Source organism: Argentina anserina, chromosome 4 (genome assembly GCF_933775445.1).
Source record: "Argentina anserina chromosome 4, drPotAnse1.1, whole genome shotgun sequence".
In the NCBI taxonomy this organism is placed as follows: domain Eukaryota; kingdom Viridiplantae; phylum Streptophyta; class Magnoliopsida; order Rosales; family Rosaceae; genus Argentina; species Argentina anserina.
The window spans coordinates 8794359-8801431 of record NC_065875.1 but is presented as its reverse complement, the minus strand read 5'-3'; the positions used below and the strand labels follow the sequence as shown (position 1 = coordinate 8801431).

Sequence of the window (7073 nt, the reverse complement as noted above, 5' to 3'; positions counted from 1 at the left end):
AACCCTCCTCTTCTCAACCCAGAGAGGATACTAAGTGGAGACGGATACCCAGTGCTGAAAGTCGTCGAATAAGGTTCTCCATCTCCTCGTCTCCATATTCTCCTTTTCTACTTCGCATCTCTTTACGAAACAAGGTTTCACCGCAAACGTAAGCCGTCGATCAAGGTTAGTTGTCGATGTAAAATTTCTTTTTATGGCCATTTTGAAAGTTTGATTGACCCTCTATCGATTAGTTTGATTTATAACTGGGAATTGATGATGAATGAAAAGAAATGATTTTGACTTGGTTATCTGCTTGATTATGGATGATTAATTTTTTCAATCCCAATTTGCATTTGCATTTGGTAGTTTTGTAATTAAATTTCTTGTCTTTTGGGTGAAATTTCAGGTGGGCTAGTGAGCCAAACCTCGTGTTGTCTTCTGCAACATTGTTCAGAGACCCTACCACAAAGTCACTAGTGCTCACTATTCCGAGCTCCTTTCTCATATTCTGCTTTGAATTCGATTTGGGTTTTCATTTTTACCGAAAACATTTCATCTTTTTTAAAATTTTAAATTATTTTATAGAATTGTGTTGCATGGTATTCGGAGCTTAGTTGAGTAGTGATAAGAAGTTTTATGATTTGTAGTGTTAGTGCAGAGTAGAGTGTGTTTAGTTTTGAGAGATGTGTGTGTGTGTGCACGCGCGTGCCTTCAGGTGTGATTGTGGCCATTGTTGGTGATCATGATGCTGCTTTGCTGAGATACTTTGATTGCACGAGCTCAGGGCCTCAGTCAGTTTTTGATAACAATGTGGTTTACCAGTTTGAGATTATGAAATACGTAAATTTGGCCTGGTGGCGTTGTTTACTATGTATTTGTCAATGTGGGTAGTTTGAATCAGCTTATATTAAAAGGCTTCTTTTAGGCTAAATGGGATGTTTGTTATGCTAGGTATGCTTGTCTCCTGTAACATTTTTCGAGTTTAACCAAATGCAAAGAAGAAACAGGATCCTTCTCTTGCTTAGCTTTGAAGTGCTCATATAAAATGTCAAGATTTCTCTTATCTTGCACTGCATTTCTTAAGTCTCTTTCTGTGCATCCAACATTTTCATGTCCACCGGCCTGTGTCTCTAATAATTCAAATTGTTGGTATATTGGAATGTCCACCCGCGTCAAGTCTTTTATCAAATTTGTTTTCACTGCAGATATGCTACGATGTGATGTTAACAAGTGAATTCTATTTGGCGTTGTCGGTGAATGATTGTGTTCCTCCTTGAAGGTTTTGACCACGTAATTACTTCCATCATGACATAAGGTTATTTGCAATATTGCACGCTCACTACTACAAATCTAGCATTTTATGACAAATCGTTTATGTCGTTAAGCTAAAAACATGATCATATGTCTTTTATATGACGTTTACAAAAGCAAATGTCAAAGATCTGAATGTATCCTGAACTTTATGACTTTTATTATAAACGTCATTGTAAGCATTAGTTTTTAATGATGTTTTACGACCGTTGTTAAAAGTATGACGTTTTACAAACGTCATAGACATTCATTTCATGACATTAATTTTAGCTGTTATGGAAAACAATTTCATGACATTTATTAACTATCATAGAAAGAGTATTTTATGATGTTTTTCATGAGTCATAATTCTAAGATGAACTATGACAATTTACCACTGTCATAAAAAATTTGGCAAAAATTTGAAGACTGCGCTCAAATTTTCATTTCACATCATTTGGATAGAATTTGAATTTTTCATTTGGTCTAGACGCATTTTTTGTCATCTTTCTGTTAAGATAAAGAACCTAAGTTTTTTGTTTTTTGAAAGGAAACAACTTAAGCTATTCTCATTGAAAAAAAAAACAAAAAGCTATTTTAATGAAAAACCCTAATCTCTCTCTCTCTCTCTCTCTCTCTCTCTCTCTCTCTCTCTCCTCTGAAAGCCCCAAACCCTCCACCACCATGGGTCGCCGCCCCGCTGTTGCTATCGCGAGATCAAGAATAAGCCCTACCCTAAGTCCCGCTTCTGTTGCGGACTGCTCGACCCGAAGATATGAATCTACGACCTAAGCATGAAGAAGAAAGGCGTCGACGAGCTCCAATCCCTTCTGCATCCACCTCGTCTCCTGGGAGAAGGAGAACAACTCCTCCGAGACTCTCGAAGATTTTGCGATTTGATTATTTGATTTTCGATTGCGATTGCGTATAATAATTGAGTCTGTTTTGATGCGATTTGATTGGCTCGTGTTAACTGGTCGTTGTGGATTTGTTTTGATTGGTATGTGAATCAAAACAGTTAGAGTGTTGAAGATTTGAAATCTTGAACTGATGATCTGGTTAAAGATTCTAAAGGTACGTACTTTTTAGGAGAATAAATAGGAAACAAATGGATCTTCAGTTTTATTTTGGTGATATAAATGTATAAATATATGTTCTGTTATGTTGGCCATCGTTGAATCCATTGCAATTGCTTGCTACACTCTTGGTAAGAAAACTAATATAACCAATTGATCTTAGAGGAATTGAGAAACATATTTATTATTTTTTCTTTTTAAATAATTATTTTATGAATGGGGATGTGCACTATGGATTCTAGGTTCATTAGTTCTTTTACTTGCCACTTATATCTAATAGACTTTTTCGTTACAAACCAAATTTAGTTATTTTCTAGACGAGTTAGACATGAAGGCATTTGATTTTGGTGCATATAATGCTTTTATTGTCTCCTTAATGTTTGAGGTTGTAAGGTTGTGGTTAACTTCCTGTGAAAACTGGTATGCTTGTGAAAATCTTAATATCTTGCTCAATTTTTTGACGTAAATTGATTCAATATTCTTGTATAATATATGATGATATGTGTTGCAGGGGGAGAGGTGAATTCCGACAAATATGTATGAGCCAAGTTGTTTGACCTTGAAATGGTTGCAGGAGTGGTTTAATTTTGTTTTATATGTAGATACTATTAGAGCTGCATATATAGCATCCGGTGGTAGTAGTTGTATCTCATCGGGAAAATATAAGTGTGGCATGGGGAGGTGTACAAAATTGATCGAAGAGTAAGTGCATAATTCACACAGAAGTCAATCTGTGAGTATGTATAGGTGGTGTCGCGCACCGAACTAATATATGTGTAGACACACTAGACAGAGCCCACGTATAAGTGCATAATTCACACAGAAGTAGTGTATGTGGATTAACACAGCAGGAATCCCATGTATAATTGCCAAGCGATATAATTACCTATGAAATTACTGAATTACCTCGTGGGCTAATAATACATGTAATGGGTTTTTTAGGTTGGCTGAGCCCCACAGTAGCTGACTGGGGTGTGAAGATCGTGCATAAGGCAAGTAATGACGATGCTAACCCTCCTAATGAGGGAGGTGTTAACAATCTCCGACTGTTGCCTTGATTATTCCTCTTGTGAAATCCCTTATACCACAAATATGATTTTGCAGAAGATTGATTTATCTCAGTTTCAGTTTCTTTGATCTCTTTTCTAAAGTTTAAGTCTCAATTTTGAACAACAATTGCTTCTTTTTTTTTTTTGAAATTTGCTGTAGGAACTTATACAGCCTCAGCCCTCGAACTGAAGAACATAAGGATTCATTTTGAGGCAAATTTTGTTTTCATATGGTAACTACTTTTATCTAAGACAGTTAGTTGTGTACATGCCTTACTTCAATTACCTACAAGCTAAGTACACAGGTTTTTTTTTTACTTATTCTTAATATATGCAGATACAAAGTATGATTTTATGGACTAGCAGGGTTCTCACATAATTGAAGGTCATTAGCAATTTTATATAGATTTTTAATTGGATACCTTTTAGATGTTTGTAATATTGGAATACAATATTAAATGTAACTATTAATTTGAGGATTTCTTTGTGAAGCTATAGTATTGTGTATCCATTATGACAAAAATCAAATGGTATAATAATTGATTTATGAATTAAATTAAGGAATCAAATATATATTTTTACAATATGAAAAAAAAATGAATGACATTCAAAAATACTCATATAAACTATTCAATGACTGTTCACAAATGTCGTGAGTTCGTTTTTATGATAGTTGAAACACGTTTGGTGACAGTTACCAAACGTCATTGAAGGTTTTTATGACAATTTCCCGAAATCATTAAAGGGATATAGAAATAATGACTCGAGTATCAACGACGGAATGAATGACATCACAAATTCATTGAATCTTTTTTTGTAGTAGTGTATGTTTGAGTATATCTACGGTCTCTTTCCTCAAATTCATTGTTATTTCTCTATGTATGATTGGTTTCCCCTTATTTGAAACAAACACATTGTTTCTAATATACTATATCATTCTTCTTTGTCTCCTTACTTTTTCGGACACAAAACCAGCCTTAAATCTATAATCATTATAAAACTTGTAGGGCAACTCTAATAATAAGTCTTATTTGGAGGTGTTATTTTCATTTTAGAACCTCCTTATTACACTATTCATGAGTTCTATAAATCTCATCTCCAACAATAGGGCTTTATAATAGGTGTTATATTCAATATAATAGATTATATATATTATTGTTTGAGTGTTATGTTCAATATAATTGTCGTGGGACATATATCACTATTTTATGATATTGGAAAATGCTTAAATATAGGACTAAGTCTTGTAATTATAAGACTAGCTCACTCTATATTGAGTTGTTGGAGATGCCCTAATGTCGAGGCCATTGTAGTTGGTCAAAGATTTTAAAAACATCAATTATAAATAATCAACCATTAACATCAACATGTGACTGCAATTTAACTATTTTGTAAACTGAATTATTATAACAATAAAACAAATGACACATAACCATTCTAAAAACCCCAAATTCTTAGAAACATGCTTGGGAAATAGTCACACTACAACCACATTATGTCAATCTCTTACGAAATAATCTTAAAGCCCCCAAATTACCCTATTTCTAGTACCTTTGGATCAACGTTTTTCATCTTTAACTCAATACAAGCATGTATTTGTATTTTGATAGAGCGTTTTGTTAGAACGTCTATAAAATACCCTGAAAAACATCATCGTTAGTATAGAATAAGCAGGGATCGTTCAGTCCGGGGAATCAAAAGGGCCTCAAAACTTATCATGTTATTGAGGGATTTGAGTTGGATTCTAAAACTACTACTTAAAATAAATCCTAAATTACTTATATATAATTGATCAACCATTCATCACATAACCAAAATACGAATTCTACTCAAGAAAGATGTATGACACGTGTAAAACAACATATAGGCAGCAAGTATTTTCGATTATTCTTAAGTCCATTTCAATTCCAATTCTAATTAGAGTCCGAAGCGGTGCATCTAATCGTTAAGACTTCTTAATTATTTAGAATCAACGAAGCGTTCAATCCTAAACATATGCTAAAAAGAGTTCAACATATGAAGCGTACTAGTTAAACAACAAAGTAGCACATAAGCATATTAAGTCGAATTGGAGACATGTAAGCAAGCATGTCGTCACTCATCTTGATTAAACATGCAAATTCCTAGAACTATCACAGCCCTATATAAGTATCCATAATTGAAACACGAAGCGCATATTCAATCAATGAACACTTTGGTGAATGAAATCGCAACCCTAGGAGAACCATGGCCTTGGCTTCCTCAAGCATTGATTTAAATGCACAAATTCAAGGAATAAATTGAAATAAAACCTAAATAAAAATCAGAAATCCTACTGCCCATAGATGTTACACACGACATACACACATATTTCATGAGTTCATGCAATCAAAACATAAAACCAAAGAAGTCTGAATTTATGTTCTTCATATATGAAACCGAAAATAACATCCCATGATTCATACAATGAATTCGAAATTTGCAGAAAACCAAAAGAACAATTACAAGCCATGGATGAATCACACATTAGAAACCTTCTAGGATGAAGCAAGGATGAATTCGAATTGGTGGAGGAGGAAGATGAGCACGGCTTGGTGATGATGGATGAAGGTTTTTGGCTTGAATTTTCTGGATGTATTTAGGCAGCAATTCGACTTTGTTTGTGAGAAAATGGAGATGGTGAATTGTGAGGGAGGCCATGCCTTTTATAGAGGAATGAGGAGAGGAGGGGCTGCTAGGGTTTTGAATGGGCTGATCCATGTATTTCCTTTTTTTTCTTTTCTTTCCTTCTCGATTGAATGATGATCATCTTTGTTGGTCACAAGCATTCTCCCTTCTTCTAGACCACATGCATTCTTCAGAATTATGTCTTTGTTCTCTCCTTCCTTTTTCTTCTTTTGTTTCATTCTTTTCTTATTATTTCCATTTAATGGCCGGATGAACCTTCCCTCCTTTGAGGCTGCATACTTATTCCTTTTCATCTTATTCAGAAACTAAATTACTTCTTTCTTTTTTCTCCTTTTGTTTCCTTCTTCTCCTCTTTATTTCCATAATTTCCAAGTCATTATCTCACATTTAATTCTGAAAATAAGGAAAGGAAATAATAAATATAAATCACATATGTTACAGAAATATCGAATAATGAAAATCATAACCAAACTAGGTTTCCTAGTTTGGCAAGGAATACTACTCTATAGCACTCTCGACAATTTCTGCATTTTACACCCGTTTTAGCACTAAAAGGGAACAAACGTCACTAAAGACTCCTAACTCGACTCAATGACTCTATACTACAATAATAAGGGCTAAGTAAAGTACGAATGGAGATAAAAACATGTTAAGAACGTCGCACAAAGTGCTCATATCAACTACCCCACACTTGGCTTTTGCTAGACCCTTAGCAAAACAAAACAAAACAAAACTATACAAAACACTATTGCCCCTAAATGATTGCCTCAGAATCTCAAAACACATAGCTTTCAAGTTAAGCATTTGAATGTAAACACATAAATTCCAAGTTTCATAAACATGCTTCGTAGTATGAATAAGTAAGAAATGAGACAATATGCACATAACATGTTTAGTCAATCCAATCCTTCTCACAAGGCATACTCTCTTATTTTCACTCAGATCCATGGTTATGATTCACACACAAGTATATGCAAGAGAAATGATAATAAAGCAACAAATAGCTTGC

General features: G+C 34.2%; 1 long non-coding RNA gene across 1 annotated transcript; it reads left to right on the top strand.

The window, feature by feature from the left end:
* The first annotated feature begins 1882 nt into the window (after positions 1-1882).
* Positions 1883-3772, top strand: LOC126791635 (uncharacterized). Its single transcript, XR_007671837.1, has 3 exons — positions 1883-2346; positions 2860-3630; positions 3735-3772. It is a non-coding gene; the product is annotated as an uncharacterized LOC126791635 (long non-coding RNA).
* Positions 3773-7073: the final 3301 nt, after the last annotated feature.